Source organism: Vicugna pacos, chromosome 10, assembly GCF_048564905.1.
Source record: "Vicugna pacos chromosome 10, VicPac4, whole genome shotgun sequence".
NCBI lineage: Eukaryota > Metazoa > Chordata > Mammalia > Artiodactyla > Camelidae > Vicugna > Vicugna pacos.
The window spans coordinates 35640394-35657796 of record NC_132996.1 but is presented as its reverse complement, the minus strand read 5'-3'; positions in this window follow the sequence as shown (position 1 = coordinate 35657796).

Here is a 17403-nt window from a genome sequence, read left to right as displayed (position 1 = left end):
TTGGCTTAGGAAACTGGAAGGATAAAGTTACAATCATCCCAGATGCAGAAAGCTGCCAGTAGAACAGGTTTCAGTGAAAAGACGAGGGTGTGATTCTGAACATGCCAATTTGGGATGTCCATCACACATCCAAGTGGAGATGCTGAGTGACCACTGGTTTCTCAAATTTGAAACCTGAGAGGTTTGGATCAAAGGTCTAAGTTTGGGAGTCATCTTCATAAACACAGTATGAAAACTTTTGAAACTGGGTGTTATCACCAAGAAAATGAGTGTAGATGGAAAAGAGGAGAGGCCCAAGATCTGAGCCCTGGAGTGTGGCCACGCTAAAAATCTAGGGAGAAGAGCACACCCTAACAAGACTGAGAAAGAGCAACCGGGGAGATCGAAACAAAAACCAAGAGGAAGGAGAGTCCTGGAAGCCACGTTGAGAAAGCACGTTAGGGGGGAGGGAGGGATTGACTATGTCAAATGCTTCTGCAAAATCAATAAAGATGAGGAGTGAGAGCTGCCATTGGACTCTGCATGTGGGGAAGCACATAGGCTGGTGGGGAAGATAGATAGGGAATAAGGTCATTGATTGTGGAGATCCTTGATCACCATGGTGAGACTTCAGTGGCTTGGTGGGGACAAAAGCCTGGGGGGAGACTATAAGACAGAAGAGGAAGAATGGCATTGGAGACAAGAAGTGCAGACAGCTCATTACAGAAGTGGTATAAGGAAGAGCAAAAAGATGGGCCAGTAGCTGCTGGGTGATGTGGGATCAAGAGAAGGTATTTGTCTGTTGGTTGTTCATTTGTTTGTTAAGATGGGAGATATACCAGCATGTTTGCATACTGATCCAGTCTTTGAAAAGGCTAAGATCTTAGACAGATTTAAGCTCAAATCCCCAATCTTCCACCTTCCAGTAATGACTCTTTGATGGACCGAATGTTTGTGTCCCCCACAAATTCATATGTTGAACCCCTACTGCCCAATGTGGTGGTATCAGAAGGTGGGGCCACTGGGAGGCAATCAGGATTAGATGAGGCCATGAAGGTGGATCCTCCATGGATGGGATTTGTACCCTTAAGAGTCACTAGAGAGCTTGCTTCCCCTCTCTGCTCTCCAACACGTGAAAATGCAGCGAGAAGTTGGAAGTCTGCAACCCAGAAGAGGGCTCTCACCAGGACCAGAACATGCTGCACCCTGATCTTGGACTTCTAGCCACCAGAACTGTGAGAAGTAAATTTCTGTTGTTTAAGCCACCCAGTCTGTATTACGTTGTTACACCATAAACACCTGGACAGATGAGGACAGACACTGTGAGGCCCTTCCAGAGTCTGAGCTCATCGAGGTTGAGGACCAAATGTCTTTCCTTGACTCTTGATAACTGAAATACAGGAGACGCCCAGTAACTATTTATCAAATAAATGTCTGTGCATAAAGTACTTTGTAACCTCTTTGGGCCACAGTTTTATCCATTAAATGAAGGTAATAGCCCCTACCTCGGAGGATTAAATAAGATAAGGCACACACAGTATCTAGCAAAGGCCTGGTACTTCATATGTCCAGTGAATAGTAGTTTTATTATTAGTTCAGTGCCTTCAATGTATAGATAAGGCATGTGAGGCCCAGAAAAGAGTCTGCTCAGGTTTGCACAGCTAGTGGCAGAGCTGACAGTCTCTTGGACTCATATTCTTTAACTCTTTTCACATAACCAGAGACATCACCTACAATGCCCAGGTAACATGGTCACAGGTAGGTTCAAGCCCCTGTTGATGGGCTGAATGGGTGAGAGACCTGGATGTTGGGAGTGAATGGCAGCTCTGACATCTCTCTCTAACCTCCCAATGTGACCAGCACAGGCCTTCCTGTCTAACGACTCAGGATGCACAGCAAAGGCGGTCCTCACACGCTGCTCCCTATTTCTCTGATAGATTTTTCTTATTTTACCAGAATTCTGGTCTTAACTTTTGGGGTAGTAATCCTTGTTGTTCTTTTCATACCCAAGTCAAGGGACAAAACTATGCTACCTACCTGTTTTGTTCATCATGAGCTGTTACATAATTATAAGTCTAGATGGCTGATTCTAGCTAATACTCCAAGTGATGAAACAGATATAGATCCAAAGTATCTTTCTGAGCAGTATTAATATATTCGGACCACACCCTCTCTCATCATACTTTCAAGAGCTGAAAAGCCTGTCTTTGTCAGGATGAATGGAGAACGTTTACTTTGGTCAACATTAATTAGTGCAGTACTGCCGGCTGCCATTCCTGTACTAAGACAGTAAATCTTCAGCAGAGTTTATAGGCTGTCTTTCATCCAAAGACCTCAAAAGAACTTTGCTAACAATGTGTCATTATTAATCATCCCACTTGCCCGAGGAAGCAAGCAGTGGTTGTTTCAGAGGCAGAAACCGAGGTTCTAAGAAGGTTATATGACTTCTTAGGATCCTGAACAGGGTCAGAAAAAGAGCCGGGCATACAGCCCACATTTCTATCTCTCAAGCCAAAGACCCAGCCCTCCCCAAAAGCTCTCTAAACATTTCCTTTTGATAGAAAATGCAATTGGCTACGTTGATCTAGTAAGCAGAAATGAAGTCTGAACCCTTCTTCAATGACTTGAGGAAACCAAAGTTTATTTTTGAAGTTACTTCAAGTCATAAAATGCTTGATTCACTGTATTAAATAATAACATTGAAATAAGTAAGTAGCTTTGTAGCCATAATGATAGTCTGGATTCAAATGGTGCCTCTGCTCTAAAAAGCACTGCTGTTCACAGGCTTCTAAAGATCGTCATTTTGGCTTTGCTTTTTGACTTCATGTAGCCCTTTCTTTCTCACAAGTCTTTTCTCCACCCACCCCTCTCCTTCACACACACCTTACCTTTTATCAAATTACTCCTTCCCATGAATCAGGAGATGTCAAGATAGAATACTCTCGTTGCTTTAGCTGGATATGAGGAAAGACTTCCAGGCCCTCTGGAATAGACCGTGGATTCCCATTCCATGGGATGCTCCAAGAGGCTCTATGGGGATGGGTTTAGATCTGATCTTGCCTAGAGATGAAGGATCAAACTTACAAAGACTGATTAGAACTCATCAAACAGGGGGAAGGTATAGCTCAAGTGGAAGAGTGCATGCTTAGCATGCATGAGGTCTTGGGTTCAATCTCCAGTACCTCCTCTAAAAATAAATAAATAAACCTAATTATCTCCCCCACCCCCCCAAAAAAGAACTCATCAAACATTCAAATGGTCCTCTAAATATCCCAGTCCCCCTTATGTTGAGACTGGGGTTTTATAACTAGTCTGACCAATGAAAGGAAAGGCACTTGAGAACAGCATTCCTTCTCCACCTCTCTCTTACACTGTTGAGTGACTTTGGAGGTCACGCCCTTCAGATAGTACAGCTCCACAATGGAGAATGGTTGCCCACCGGACTTCAGACTTTACGTGAGCGATGAACAAGCTTTTTTCAGGTTAAACCTCTGATTTCAATGTATCAGCTATTGTCAATTATTTTGACTAGCACCAAGAGGGGGTATTGCTATATGAAAGAAATTTAAGATGTGTGGCTTTAGTGTAGCAGTCAAGCTAGACAGATGGCAATCTATGATTCATGGTAGCAAAAAGTTGAGTAAAGTTGGGCCATGATAACTTGGAAAGCAATCTGTGAGCTGACTGCATTTATAAGTCTACGACAGAGTCAGCCAACTTTTTTGAACAGAGCTAGATCATAATCTCTGCACCTCAGGGACCATATGGTTTCTTTTGCAACTACTCAAGTCTTCCACTGTAGCATGAAGACTGCTACAGACAATACATAAACGAACTGAGCATGGTTATGTTCCAATAAAACTGTATTTACAAAAAGAGGCAGTGTGCTGGATTTGGCCTGTTGGCTGCTATTTGCCAATCCCTGGACTACGGGTAGAATTTGCATAGTAGAATGTGAAGTTTGCATTGCCGTTGGCTGCATTTGACAAGACATTTCAATGAAGAGAAAAGTTCCAAAAATACTGGCTGCTTTGCAGAGAGAAATTAAAGAGAGAAGGCAGAAATGTGGGTCCCCAACTTTCCATAAATTGTAAGTGGGCTCGGAATGCTGCAAAGCCCTCAGAGTCCACTCAGATGTGCAGGAGAGGGATAAATGCACAAGGAGGAACCTCCTAGAGAGTGGAGCTTGGACAAAGGTGAAGGGATTAATATTTGAATAAAGATGTGAACAATGTAATGGACAAGCTAGGTGGACAGACAGGAGAAGAATAGAATTGTAAGCAAGTACAAAGGCCCTGAGGCAGGAGTATGCCTCACACCTTTGAGAAATCACAAGGATGCCAGCATGGCCCCAGCAGAGTGAACAAGGGATAGAGGGGTAGTTAAAGATGACATCAGAGCAGGAGGGTAGATGGGCTTAAGGGGTCCCTGGAGGATAAATCAGACAGGGCCTTGTAGGTAATTTTGAGGATGCTGGCTTTTATTCTGAATGAGTTGGGAAGACATAGAGGGTGTTGGGAGTGTGAACAGAGGCACACTCTAATGTTTTAAAAGGATCATTCTGGTTGCTGGGTTGTGGAGAAAAAGAAAAGAGAGAGGGAGGAGGGGAAAGGATGTAAGCAAGAAACCAGCCAGGAGTCCACTGCAGTAATCCAAGCAAGAGATCATTCATTCATTCACTGAACAAACTTTTCTTGGCCATCTCTTGACAAGACATTGCCAGGGATAGTGTTTCCTGCATCACAAAGTTACTGTGGGAGGTTTCCCTTAAACAACAATCCTATATCTGTGCTACGAGAGAAAAGATTAAATGTGGTAGTATGTTGCAAGGTTTTTGAGATCTAAAGGAATCTGAAAAATCATGAGAAATTTTTCACTTAATTTTTGAGGAAATTTTAATAAAAAACTTTTTGGCTTATGAATTTGGGGAATGAAAAATAGTATGTTCAAGATCAGATGACATCTTTTTTATGTTGTTATACAATAAGAGATTTTTAATGTAAGCTCTCTTCAGCACCAGGAAGTTTAAGCAGTACACAAATGCAGTTTATGATTCTAGACTGGACCCTGAATTGGAAAACAAAAATCTATAAAAGACATTATTGAAACAATTGGCAATATTGGAATATGAATTGTAGATTATAGTATCATAGCAATGTCAAGTTTCCTGAATTTTATAACAATACTATGTTTATATAAGATAATATTTATGTACTTAGGAAATATACACTGAATATTAAAGGGAGTACAACACATAGAGAAGGGTCATGAAGTGTGCAACTAACCCTCAAATGGTTCAGAAAAAATAGGTACAATGTATGTATATATGTATATATATATATACACACATGGAAAGATTGTATATGTATATGTGTGCATGCTTATATGCAGATGTATACATGTATATGAACAAATATGGCAAAATATTAACAATGTGTGCTTTTGGATAATGAGTATACACGGATTTTATATATTATTTTTGAAATTTCTGTTTGAAAGTATTTCCAGTTTTTTAAAAAGCTTTAAAAACATTCCATAGTCGAGTTTATTTTTTAAAAAAATTAAGCTAGTTAAGCTGTAGCATCCTCCTTCCAAAGGAAGAAGTGGAAATATTTCCACCCCCAAAGGACATCGCAATTTTTGTAGGAAAGGAAGGAGGATTCCAAGCCCTCTCTGCTTGAATGCTTACTTCTTCCAGTCTGAAGCTGCTAAACCTCCTCTCTCCCCACTGGGTCTCAGAGTCTCAGAATCCTCCCAACCACTTGGCTGCTTGTTAGAATAACTTCAAAAGCTTGAAAAATGACTGATGTTTGGGTCCTTCCTCCAGAAATTCTGATTCGTTGGGCACTGTTGGGGAGAGGGGATTGTTGGGCAACAGGAGTTTTTAAAACTCCCCACAGGATTCTCCTGTGCAGCCAATTTGGAGAATCCACTGATCCAGCCATGTTACCTCCTGCTGTGAGCTGAGCTCAGAGCCTGGGGTCCCAGGTATGCAACAAGGTCTCTGGCCCCATTCTTTGGCGGCACTGAGCACTCCTTCATGGATGGCTTTGCAGTCCTCGTCTGGGATGAAGGACTGCAGGGATCTTGGAACTGTCCATCTTGGAGGGCCTCGAGCATCACCAAAGATACCCATTTGTTCCAGAGTTTCTATAACCACGCTCAGACCTAGGGGAGTGGGTGGGGTTACTGGGCATTACTGTGGAAAGGCGGCCATCTGCCAGAGTGATCAAGGGGGAGAACCCCGAGGGTGTTCTCAGAATCTTTTCTTTCAATTGACAGCCCTATTCTACCCTGAAAGCCTAGGTCTATTTCTCTAACAGCCCAGAAAATCCAGGGGCAGCATGTCTGAAACAGTGATCACAGGACGAGTCCTCAAATAAGCACAGAGTGGTCAGCAGGTGGGCCCCAAATCGTCTCCACCACACGGATAGATATCATCTTTGTCCCCTCTCTCCTTTAAGATACCCTCCTTCTACATTCTTCTAAAGAAAGTCATTTTCACCAGCCTTGGAATGCCAGTTTCCAGCAGCCTCTGGCATCTCGGAAGGCACCACAGGAGAACTTCACATCTCTAATCCCCACTGCTCACCTATTATAAGATACATTTTCAAAGCAATGGGAGCAAGTTACTCATTCAAATGCTGTTAACAAATAACAGGATTTAAAAGTGTAATAGGTAGTTACTCAGCTTTGAAAATTTGCCCCGAAGAGTTAAAATTTCTGCTTCATTGGAAAGGGTGGGGGGCAGGAATGTCCTGTGGGAGGAATTTTCAGCCCCTGGAGTTTTTATGTCTGATCTCTCTCCCCTGCATCCGAGCTGGAACGTGAGATCCGGCGTGAGATTGCAGCAGAGGGCGGGCTGGGGACAGTTCTGGGGCCTGCAGGTGTTCAGCGGCTGTACCAGCCAGGGCTGCTCCCCCACCCCAAGCCAGCAGACGCCCGCCAGGACTTGCTGGAGCCCACGTCAGGGGAGTCGGCTTATAAATTACTCTCGGGATCATCATTCTGTGTTGGATGGGATCACAGGGGGCGGAGGGTGGAGGCGCTGCAGCCCAGGCTTTAGGTGGAGGGCTTCTTGGAGGAAGTCCATCAAGGACAGCCTGCTGGTGCAGTGGTGACGTGCCCCAACCTCCCAGCCAACTCAGGAGGGCCTCCTCCTCCTCCCTGCTGCCTCCCAAACAGCCCAGAGCCAAAAGCTGGGGGACGGCACCCCCTCCCACATCTATTTTAATGAGTGCTGTTTCTTTTAATAACTATTTCCTGAAGTCCTACAGCGTGAGACATCCATGGGGACAATACCTCCTGGGAGGCTGCAAAGTCTGGTCCCTATACTAAGTGCTCAATAAATGGCAATTCTCTTCTGTAGTTGAAGAAAATATTCAGGCCCCCAGGGTGGTATGAAGAGGTAACAGGTGAGAGAGGGGGAGGGTATAGCTCAGTGGTAGAGTGTGTGCCTAGCGCGCACCAGGTCCTGGGTTCAATCTCCAGCACTTCCATTAAAATTAATTAATTAATTAATTAAAAACCTCATTAAAAAAAAGAAAAGGAAAGCATTTTTAGATAAAATAAAACCTAATTACCTATCCCCCCGACCAAAAGAAAAATGTATACAGTGTTGTTGTATGTCAATTAGATCTCAATAAAACTGGAAGGAAAAAAGTTAAGGAAAAAAAAAAAAGGAGGTAACCTGTGAGGCCTAAAATCAGGTCAGTAATAAGGCAGCAAGAACAGGGAGGCGGCCAAGACCCCACCACAAGGGACTTCATCCGAGTCAGTCAGTCTCCGGGGATTCCCAGGTTTGACTGTTCTGCCGACAGGTTCAAGTTGAAAAGAGTACTCATGGTACAGGAATTCAGAATATAGTTACGAAAGGAAGAAACAACGATTAAATCAGAGATGGGGGGTGTGCAGCAACCCAGGCAAGAGGCAGAAGAAAGGGCTCCCGGTTCCCACCTGAGGTGGCTCCCGAGCCTGCAGGCTGGGACCTGGGCAGGCAGAGGGGCAGGAACGCCGCTCAACCCCAACTCGCCTCGGAGCTTCGGAGAGGGCGGGGGAGGGGAGGGGCCTCAAGGAGAAAGACGGGAAGAGTCAAGGGTCACGGTCTCAAGTTCTCCTTCTGTATCGGTGAGAATAAGCAGGCTCTCCTCAGGGGAAACTGACCCCCTTAACGACCCCCTTTCCGTCACGGATTTGACCTCCCCAGGCTCCCCGCTCTGCCCCAGGCCACCCACCGACACGGACTCCAAGAGTATAGCTTGAGAGTGAAGGCATTCAAGACCCAACCCGGCACTTTACATATCTCACCTCTGAATCTAGAAATCCATGCCTTCCCTCCCTGCGATCCTGTAACTCGCCTTTCTCTGCGTAAATCCCCTTTCGAAATGCTTGTCTTGGATCTAGTTGACATGGATTTCCATTTTTGTGATAATATTTTAATTACATTTGCGTTTATCTATTGATTTTCATACCCAGCCTTGTTCCAAAAAGGACTGGAGGCAGCCTCTAAAGTTTCCATGTGATAACTGCCTTGATGAATCTGGCTTTCCACCCCCATTCACAAACAGCTATACGCACAGCTACCAAATACAGGCAGTCTTTCTGTAGAACAACACACAGACTACCTTTGAAATCTGGCTCCAAGTTTTAAAATATGTGCATCTATTTAGTATCCCAGGAAGTTTCAGACAGTATTAGGCATCCGGGACACAGAAAACTAGGGTTGTCGGAGCTGTTGAAATCCTGGGCTTCCTCAAAAGTATACCGACCCTCCCCCAGCATAGGCTGATTCTTGTGCAAGAATTTGGGACACCCAGGAGTATGACCTCCTTGATTTTCTTTCTTTCGATAGGTGCACAGAAAAAAGAAAGGCAAAGGTTGTGTTGGAGAGAGGCATTTTGCGCAAACCCAGGGGCACTGAGGGAGGAGGGATTTCCTGCATTTCCAGAAGCCCCTGCGGTGCCCTGATCCTGCCAGCTCAGACCTCTTCCCAGCTGCACTCACATCCCATCCCAAAGCGGGTCAGTCAATCCGAGCTGGACCTGAAATCTTTTGCCAAAAAGCCTCTTGGCTGCTGCCCAGCTCAGCAGCTTGGGGGCGGTGGGGTGGGGTGGGGGGAAATCCAGCATTGTCCTCTGAAGGCTTGCTGTGTGGGGTCCCACCCTTGGGACCTCATCCTTGGGGCCTCCCACGCTGTGGGAATCTAGCAGAAGCCCCTTCCCACATACACGGAGGTTGCTTTGGGGGGTTACAGTAGGACTCACTTCTCTGGTGTTACCTCTGTGAAACTCCAGAAAGTCCTGGTGCGTGTCACCCTGGGGTAAGGAGCAGGGCCTTCTCTTTCTGCCAGTGACTCAGGGCCAGATCTGTTCCCTCCCCACAAAGAGCTAAAGAGAAGGCAATGGGGATGAAAAGGGGGCATTTCCCCCTCATTTTTGTTGTTGTTTATAAATTTAAATTATATACCTTTCCTCTGGAGACATCTGAGAGGGCTTACAGAAAGCATGACACAGGAGAAGGTATTTAAACATAAAATGCAGCAGCCTCTTTTGCAGCGTATTTGCTTCCAAATACCAGCTGGAGCATGGAGGAGGGGAATAGCGTAAGAGCTTCCATTTGTGAGTCTGGCCAACACTTGGCATCCGTCATCCTATTCGTGTTTCACAACACTGTATTGGTCAGTGTTGCCACCTCTACCGGACAGATAAAAAAACTAAGGCTCAGGGAAGTGGAGTAACTCGCCCAAAGAGCCAGAGCTCATCAGTGATAAATTAGGGTTTGAATCCCAATTCTAGAGCCCTCATCCCAGTCACGGCAGACTGCTCCTCCTCTATACTGTTACCACTCTTATCCATTCTCACATTCTCTAGCTACTAAGGCAAAGATAAGTTGCACACCGGCTAAACGAATCTCACACCTCAGAAGGGCGCAGGAGCACAGTGATGATTTTCTGTCTTGTTTTGTTGTTTTGCTGTGAATGCGCGCCAGTGAGGCATGCAAGCCTCTCACATCTGACATGCCTTCCCCACTGAGGAGCGTAGCCTGCTCCTGGTAGGCATTCGAGTTTGCAGTCCTGGACTACATTTCCATTGACGATGAAAAGTTTCAGCTATGTCTTACTTTGCCACTCGTGTGCTTTGGGGCCGGCCGAAGTCCTCTAAGGAGCTTTTAAATGTAATCCGTTTATATGGAACTGTTAGGAGCAGACTGGGAATGTGGACAAGTGTTCATCGAAGATAGTTTTCACCGGGCTGAATCAATGCCCAGCTTCTCAGAACTACAGGACTCTGGGAGAGAGCAGAGTGAGCTGTTGGATCATTACTATTAAAAAAAAAAAAAGTTCTTTGTTTGATGAGAGATGCCATCCAGGTCACAGACCTTGGGTGGATGCGAGTTTTCCTGTTTGCATGCCTGGGAGAGGGCTGGGGCGTAGCCTGAGGGAACTTGTTTCCACCTGACAAAGCAAAGGCGAGAAAAAGTGGTGTTTTCCTTTTTTAATTTTGTAGAGACAGAATGACCTTGTGAAAAGAGCCATGCCTTTGTGAACCCAGGTAGATCAGGGTTCACATCCACATTTTTCTCATATCATAGCTGTGTAACGGTGGACAAGTTACATCAAGTTACATTTTTGAGTCCAGTTTCCCATCAGTAAATGCAGATGAAAATACAGACCTTGTTGGCGTGCTCTCAGGATTAGAGGCAATCCCTGGACGACCCCGTGCCGGACTCCATGGGAGGCTCTTTGTAGCAGGTGTGGCCATTAGCAAGAGCAGCGGCACTGCTCACCCAGCCGCTGGGCTTGTACTTTCAAGGTAAAAGGAACTGCTCTAACTCCAAACGGACAGGCTTCTCAGGAGTAGCCAACGCCAGGCGCCGCCTTGCCTGAGATGGGGCTCAGAAGTGTAGAGTTCCTGGTTTTCAACGATAAAAACAAACAGAAAAACCACCCTGTCGCTCATAAACATTCAGGAAAGTTGTCTTCAAACCCTCGTCCTCCTGAGTGAGAAGCCCTTAAGTGGCAGTTTGCTGCCCTCTGCTGTCCACCTGGAAAACTCCCAGGATGCTTTTGGCTGTGCTGCCAGCCTTAAAACCCCTAGGAGCTTGGACGCCCAGGACTTGCCCAACCCTTCCAAAAGGTGCACCCCAAGGAGGGGGATAGTATCAGGATTGGCTACAGAATCCGAGGGGCCCAGTGCAAAATACAAGGCACCTTGTTAGAAAATTAGGAATTTCAAGGTGGGGACAACAGAGTATTAAACCAGGCAATGGGCACATTGGAGGACGGGGCCCTGTGCAACTCCACGTATGAGACACACCCATAGAGCTGGCACGTCTCATTACTGCCTGCTCCTGACATTAAACTTCTGGGTCTGTGTCACTGCCTCCATAGTTCCCTGAGGAACTGAAATTTAGTAGAATATGTTTGTGGACGGGGAGTGGGGAAAGGGCCTCCCCTTACAGGCCAGACTCGAGGGCGTGTGTAAGTCTCTCTTGGCTAGAATGTAGATGTAGTAGGGATCCCATCTCCTGCTTACTGCTAGAGTTCGAGGGAGCCCACCCCCGAAATGAGAGCACACCTGTTCTGGCTTTAGGGGTCAACTCAGACTCGGGAATTAGATGAAGATTCAAATAGCAACTTTATTATAGAACAGGCTATATTGGAGGACAGAGCTTACCTATAACTAAAGAGTGTGCTAAAATTCACTCTCAAATTCCACCAGGAGAGATCCATCCAATGAGAATGGGGACCAGTTGCTGTCATCCAGTAACCAGATAATTGAGTATATGTACTTCTATGGGTGGAGATAAGGAGCCAAGAATACTTACAGGAAAATCCTATTCTATGGAAAGCAGAGCAGTGTGGAGAAAATTGAATACTAAAACATACTGTAACCACTGACCCCCGCCATCTCCACACTGAGGAAGCCCCAACTCTGATTAAAACCAGTCCTAACTTTCTTTACCAAGCCACTAGATGTCACACTGATTTCACAGCAGAGTTGGGAAGCCCTTGCAATTGCTCAAAACCTGGAAAGAAGCATCTTTGTACTTTATTTGCCCCTAAAACATCACAGACTTCTGTTCACAGTAATGATTGGCTAGGATTTTACTGGATGGACATACACAAAATGGGAGCACTGAAAGTGACTGGTGAGTGACTAGAAGCAGGTGGATTTGGGTGGAAGGTCCACATATGGAGACAGTGACAGGACCTGAGCACCCCATTTCTGCCATTTTCAGCCAGGGGTCAGAAGCAGGGAGTGTTTTGCAGGACGGTGGTGGTACTGGTGGAGAAGCAGCCATCTTTTTGGACCATGAAAAAAGGAGACTGAGTCCAGGGCAACTACAGCTGCCCAAAGGTGGGAGATAGAGCTCTGGAAGGGAGAGGCCTGAGAAGGGATCCCCCAATTCTCTCTGCTCACAGCTCTGGCTGACCCCTGGACCATGTAAACACATACCAGACAAAAATCATCTCAGTTACAGACAAAAAGGTCTGGAAGACACTTACCCCAGATCTGCAGTGCCATTTCTGTCATGTTTTATATGTGCTTGGGTCTTTTTCTGATCTCCCTATTCTATTCCATTGGTTAACTGTGTAATTCTGCATTATTACCACACAGACTTATTTACTGAGGCTCTGCAATAAACACTGATATCTTGGTAGGGTTAGTCCCCTATATCAGTCACAGAAATCACACATGTTCCTGAATAGGGAAAACACACTATAAAGAACTGTAAACTCATAGAAAGTGGTTAACTACTAAAAGGGGTAAAAGAAGACACAAAAGAGCCCAGGAGGAGCAGATGCAAAAAGTCATCTCTACCTCCAGGCTGAAAAAGAGGGGACAACGAAGAAACTAGGGACTTAGGAGAATTCCATGCCTTCCAAAGGCTAAGGAACATACAGCCTGCCAGGAGCTAAGAAACCTGACAGGGGTGTGGGCAACAGCGGGTCTGTAGGAATGATCCACCATGGCCATAGGCTGTGGGTGGGATGGAGCTGGTCCGTAGAAACTGCCTTTTGGTGGAGAGACAAGTTGCTTGAGGACACAGCTGGAGCTGCTCAAGGATTGCTGGGCTTCTGTGCAGAGTAGCAATAGTGGAGGACTGGCCCCCAGAAGGGAAATGCCTTCCAGGCACGGCTGCCCTGCAGTGGACTCCAGTGCCGCCTACTGGCAAAGCTGAACACTGTGCCCAGCTGGCTTAGAACTGTTTATAGGGTCCATCTCCAGTGTCACAGAGCAGGGCAGAGAAGGCTAGACTTGGAGCTGAGAGAAAATTGAGATAACTGGCTCATTCTCCTAACTTGTTCTTACTTTTCAAGAGTTTTTAGCTATTTTTGGTCCTTTGCCTTCCCATGTACACAAGTGCGAGTCAGGTAGTGGTGGTGAAAATTATTGAGTTCTCACTTGGATTGGATTTCATCTATAGATTGGGTGGACCTGACAGCTTTACATTATTGATTCCTTCAGCTCATGCACATTTGTATCTCTCCATTTATTCAGATCTTCTTTAAAGTTTTTTAATAACACTTTTATAATTTCCTCCATAAAGATCTCTTATAGCTTTTGTTAGGTTTATACTTCTGCAACTTCATATTTTTTAAGCAAATGGTATATTTAAAATGTCCTATTTGCTACTATCATACAAAAGTGCATTTTTAAGTCTCTTAAATAAACTGTTTGCCCTCAAGTACTTTTTCAGAGTCAACTTACGGGGGAAACCAAATTAAGATAGTTGGTCTGCTGGAATGTCGTAGCACTGCAGTAACCATCACCTGTCACAAACTGGCGTCGGGTCCACAAGGACAGGGATGCACTGCCTTAAGTAATTGATTTCTAGCATGTTAGAGGGATACGGTGGTGTTACTTGGGATTGGCTAATAGGCTGGTTGTTGCTAAGTGCAATTGGTACACGAAAGGGAGAGAATGTCAGGCGCCACTCAGGGCACGATGTAAAAGATCTCCCGGGCAGCATTCGAAGAAATCCTTAGCTCGCACAGGTGAAGGGCAGGCTGTGCTAAACATCAAGCCAGAAATGACAAAGCTGAGTTTGCAGCTCTCACAAGACTCCTGTCAGGCCCTACTAGGTAGGGAACGGGACCCTGGAACATGAAGTGGGGACATCTGAGTGGAAACACTGAGCGCTCTGAGCCTGAGTTCTCTGAACCCTGCGGGCTGGTGGTCCACCCCTCTTGCTGATGGACAGGAGCCTCCTCTACTTGGAGACCTCATTTGCCTCCCCAAGATCTGCCCCACCTCATCCCATTGCTTCTAGCCCAATGAACATGGTTCGTTGAGGAAGTCTAGTCCTTAATTCAGGAAGAAAGAGACCATCAGCAAAAAAGTGGCAGGATTTGGCTGGTCTGCACCCTTCTTCCCAGGAGGAACTCAGAGGACATGACATTGGGCTAGATTAGAGAGAGTTTATCCCTTTATAAGATGCTCCTCTACAATTCAGGATTTACCATCCAGGCAAAGAAAACTGGAGGTGATCCTATGTCAGCCAGACAGTGTCCCGGCAGGAGGCTCCTTGAAGCCTTGGCAGAGCCCTGACCCAATGCTCAGTACTCAGAAAGTTCAAAGAGCCAGTGCTCCAGGGATGGATTTATAGTATAAGACCCATCATCTGAATGTGTGCTCCAGAAGGCCAAGAAGATACTGTCTTCACTAAAACAGTAGTGACTGGGGAGCATCACTGAGAAGGTCGGTGGTGGCCTGCAGGCCAAGGCTGATGGCAGGGGATGCTACTGTGGAATTGGGTTCCCTTGTATGAATGGAGATGACAGGGTCTGGAACAGCAGAGACCAGGTGCAGCACTGTGCTGTCAGAGGCAAAGGAGTGATCACCGTAATAGGCAGCCAGGCATGGCAACCAAGGAGCCTAGCCCCACAGGGACCTGGGGAGATGGCTAACAGCAAGGCGGGGACAGAAGAGATGGGCAGCCTTCCAAGGTGTTGCTTGACTCTTTTAATCTTTAAAAATCAAGACCACGTGAGCAGATGTCAGTTGCTGCAATGAAATTCACCATCCTTCATTCACCTTTTGCAGATCTAAGCCTGTTCTTAGACCCAGGGCTCACTGAGCACAGGGGATGCTGAGGCACTGAGGAAGGACATTATGATGCCGCATAAGGGCATCAAAGGTATCTAGTGCCATTTGCCTGAGTATCTATACACTGGGGAGTGGGAAACACACATCCCCTTAGGATTACTGAACGCAGGACCTTGCTTTCTGGCTTAGTGAGAGCTAACGAGTTTTTTTTTCCCCTTCCCCTGTAAAGGGCCAGGCAGTAATTTTTTTAAAGCTTTGTGGGCTACAGGGTATGTTACAACTAATCAGCTCTGCTGTTGCAGCATCAAAGTAGCCACGAGAGTAAGTAAACAAACTGTAGCGGCTGTGTGCTAATTCACCTTTCTTTACAAAAACAGGCAGTGGGCCAGAGCTGGCACCCAGGACATCGTTTCCAGACCCCCTGGCCTCGGACACATCAATTTTCATAAAAATTCTTCGTGTATTTGAAAATACTGTATAGTTTCCAAGTGTTGAGTTCATTAATTTGCATTCTGTAAATCAGAACAGGGCATTAAGTTATGCTTTTCAAACTCTCTGTGTCCTACATCTTTTCGGCCCGCTTTATCTATAAATAACGGAATGAGTTTAGTTGTATAAAGATCTCCCGCTATAGTCGTGAATGCCAAATTTTGCTGTATAAATTTGCAACTATATGTCATTAGGTCCATACAACTTTAGAATCCTTTATCCTTCCTAGTTAATTAAAACCTGTATCACCTTGAAGTAATTCTCAAAAACTCTAATAATTTTTGACTTAAGCCTCATTAGTGTGACAATAATACAGAGATGTCAGCTTTCTCTTGGTGTTTTGCTGGAGTATTTCTCATCCTTCATTTTCCATCTTTCAGTGCTTTTGTATTTTAGTTGGTTCCTTATCATCAGCTCAGAGCACACCTTTTAGGTCTGAGCTTCTTGGGAGCCAAAGCAAATGGGAGAATGTTTACTGAAAAAATGCAGTCTAGCTGTCAGCAGTCTACTTGCTCATTCCAACAACCCAGACAAATGTGACACAGGGACACAAGTGTCTTCAAAGGCCATTTACAAAACTCTCAGGCTTCACGGCTCACACGACACTGTGCTTTTTGACTTGGAATTGTATCAGCTGCCCACTGGTTACTTAACAGCAGTTTATTCGGCTTTCAATATGCAGCAGCTACGCTCAAGAGTCCTCTGCCAGTAGTAAGGCAGGAAGAAATGATCAGGGCTTCCCAGCAAAGCTGCTTGTTCCCGATCTTCCAGGAAGCCTTGTTTCGCCTCCCCTGTGCACCTCAGTCCCTTTACTCAATGATGTTAGGTCACTGAGTATGTCACTCTTTTTGCTGAACTCAAGTTTACTGGAACTGTAGGCACTAACAGGGATGATTGTGATGTATGTACTAAAGCACCTTGTTTTAGCGGAGGAGGTAGAGGGCAAAAAAAGTGCCACACGGCCAGCGGCAGAGCCAGGACTGGGAGGAGGTTTTCCCACCTCTAAGTTCTTGCCACTTACTAGCTTTTTTGATCTTAATAAGGACTTAACTTCTCTGGGCTTCAATTACCTTGCTGGAAAACTGGAAATGACTCCTTTATTCAAGAGGATGTAGGTGAAAGGAAATTGTGACGATGAAGGCACATGGCATGTTAACAGGGTCTCAACAAGATGTCCCACAGTTCCCTTCCCTCTGCCCTGAGCAGCTCACTGGACAACAGCCTTCCTCTCCAACTGTAGCTTGCTAAAAATGTCTCTTCCAAAGGGCTGGAACGTAATCTCTTCTCTGTTCCCACTGTCCCACAGCGCCTCTTGGGATTTGAGGCTGGCTTTAACCTCAGATTTCAAAGAAATGAGGAACAGCAAGACCTTGTGAGGGCCAGTTCAAACCAAAGGATCCCAGGGTACATTGGGCCCTGCTGTCAGAAGCCCAAGGTCACTGTTGGTTAAAGTGCCCGCCCCCAGATTTCTCCCCAGCCTTGAGCTGCTTCCACCGAGTCTCAGTGGGCCACAGTAAGACTTCAGAGCCAGGGTGACCTATTTAAGGTTCCACCACTCACCAGTCACGACTCTGGATGACCTGCCCTTTCTGAGCATCAGTTGGGGGCACTAATACCACTGTCATTAGGACTGTTGTGAGAAACACACACTACCAGCACACTGGGCCCAGTGCCCAGCATGCAGTGAACACTCAGTGTATCCAAGGCTTTGTGATGCATGAGTGTGCTGCACACACCTGAGCACGGGGCAGGGGCTGTGGCTCAGCATGCCCCGTGCAGGCACCGACCATGCTGCGTTTACCTCTGGCCCCCATCCTCTGCTCTACCCCTGGTTCCTGGCAGGTACCAGGCAGGGTGGGTTAACAGTTTTAATGAAGCACTA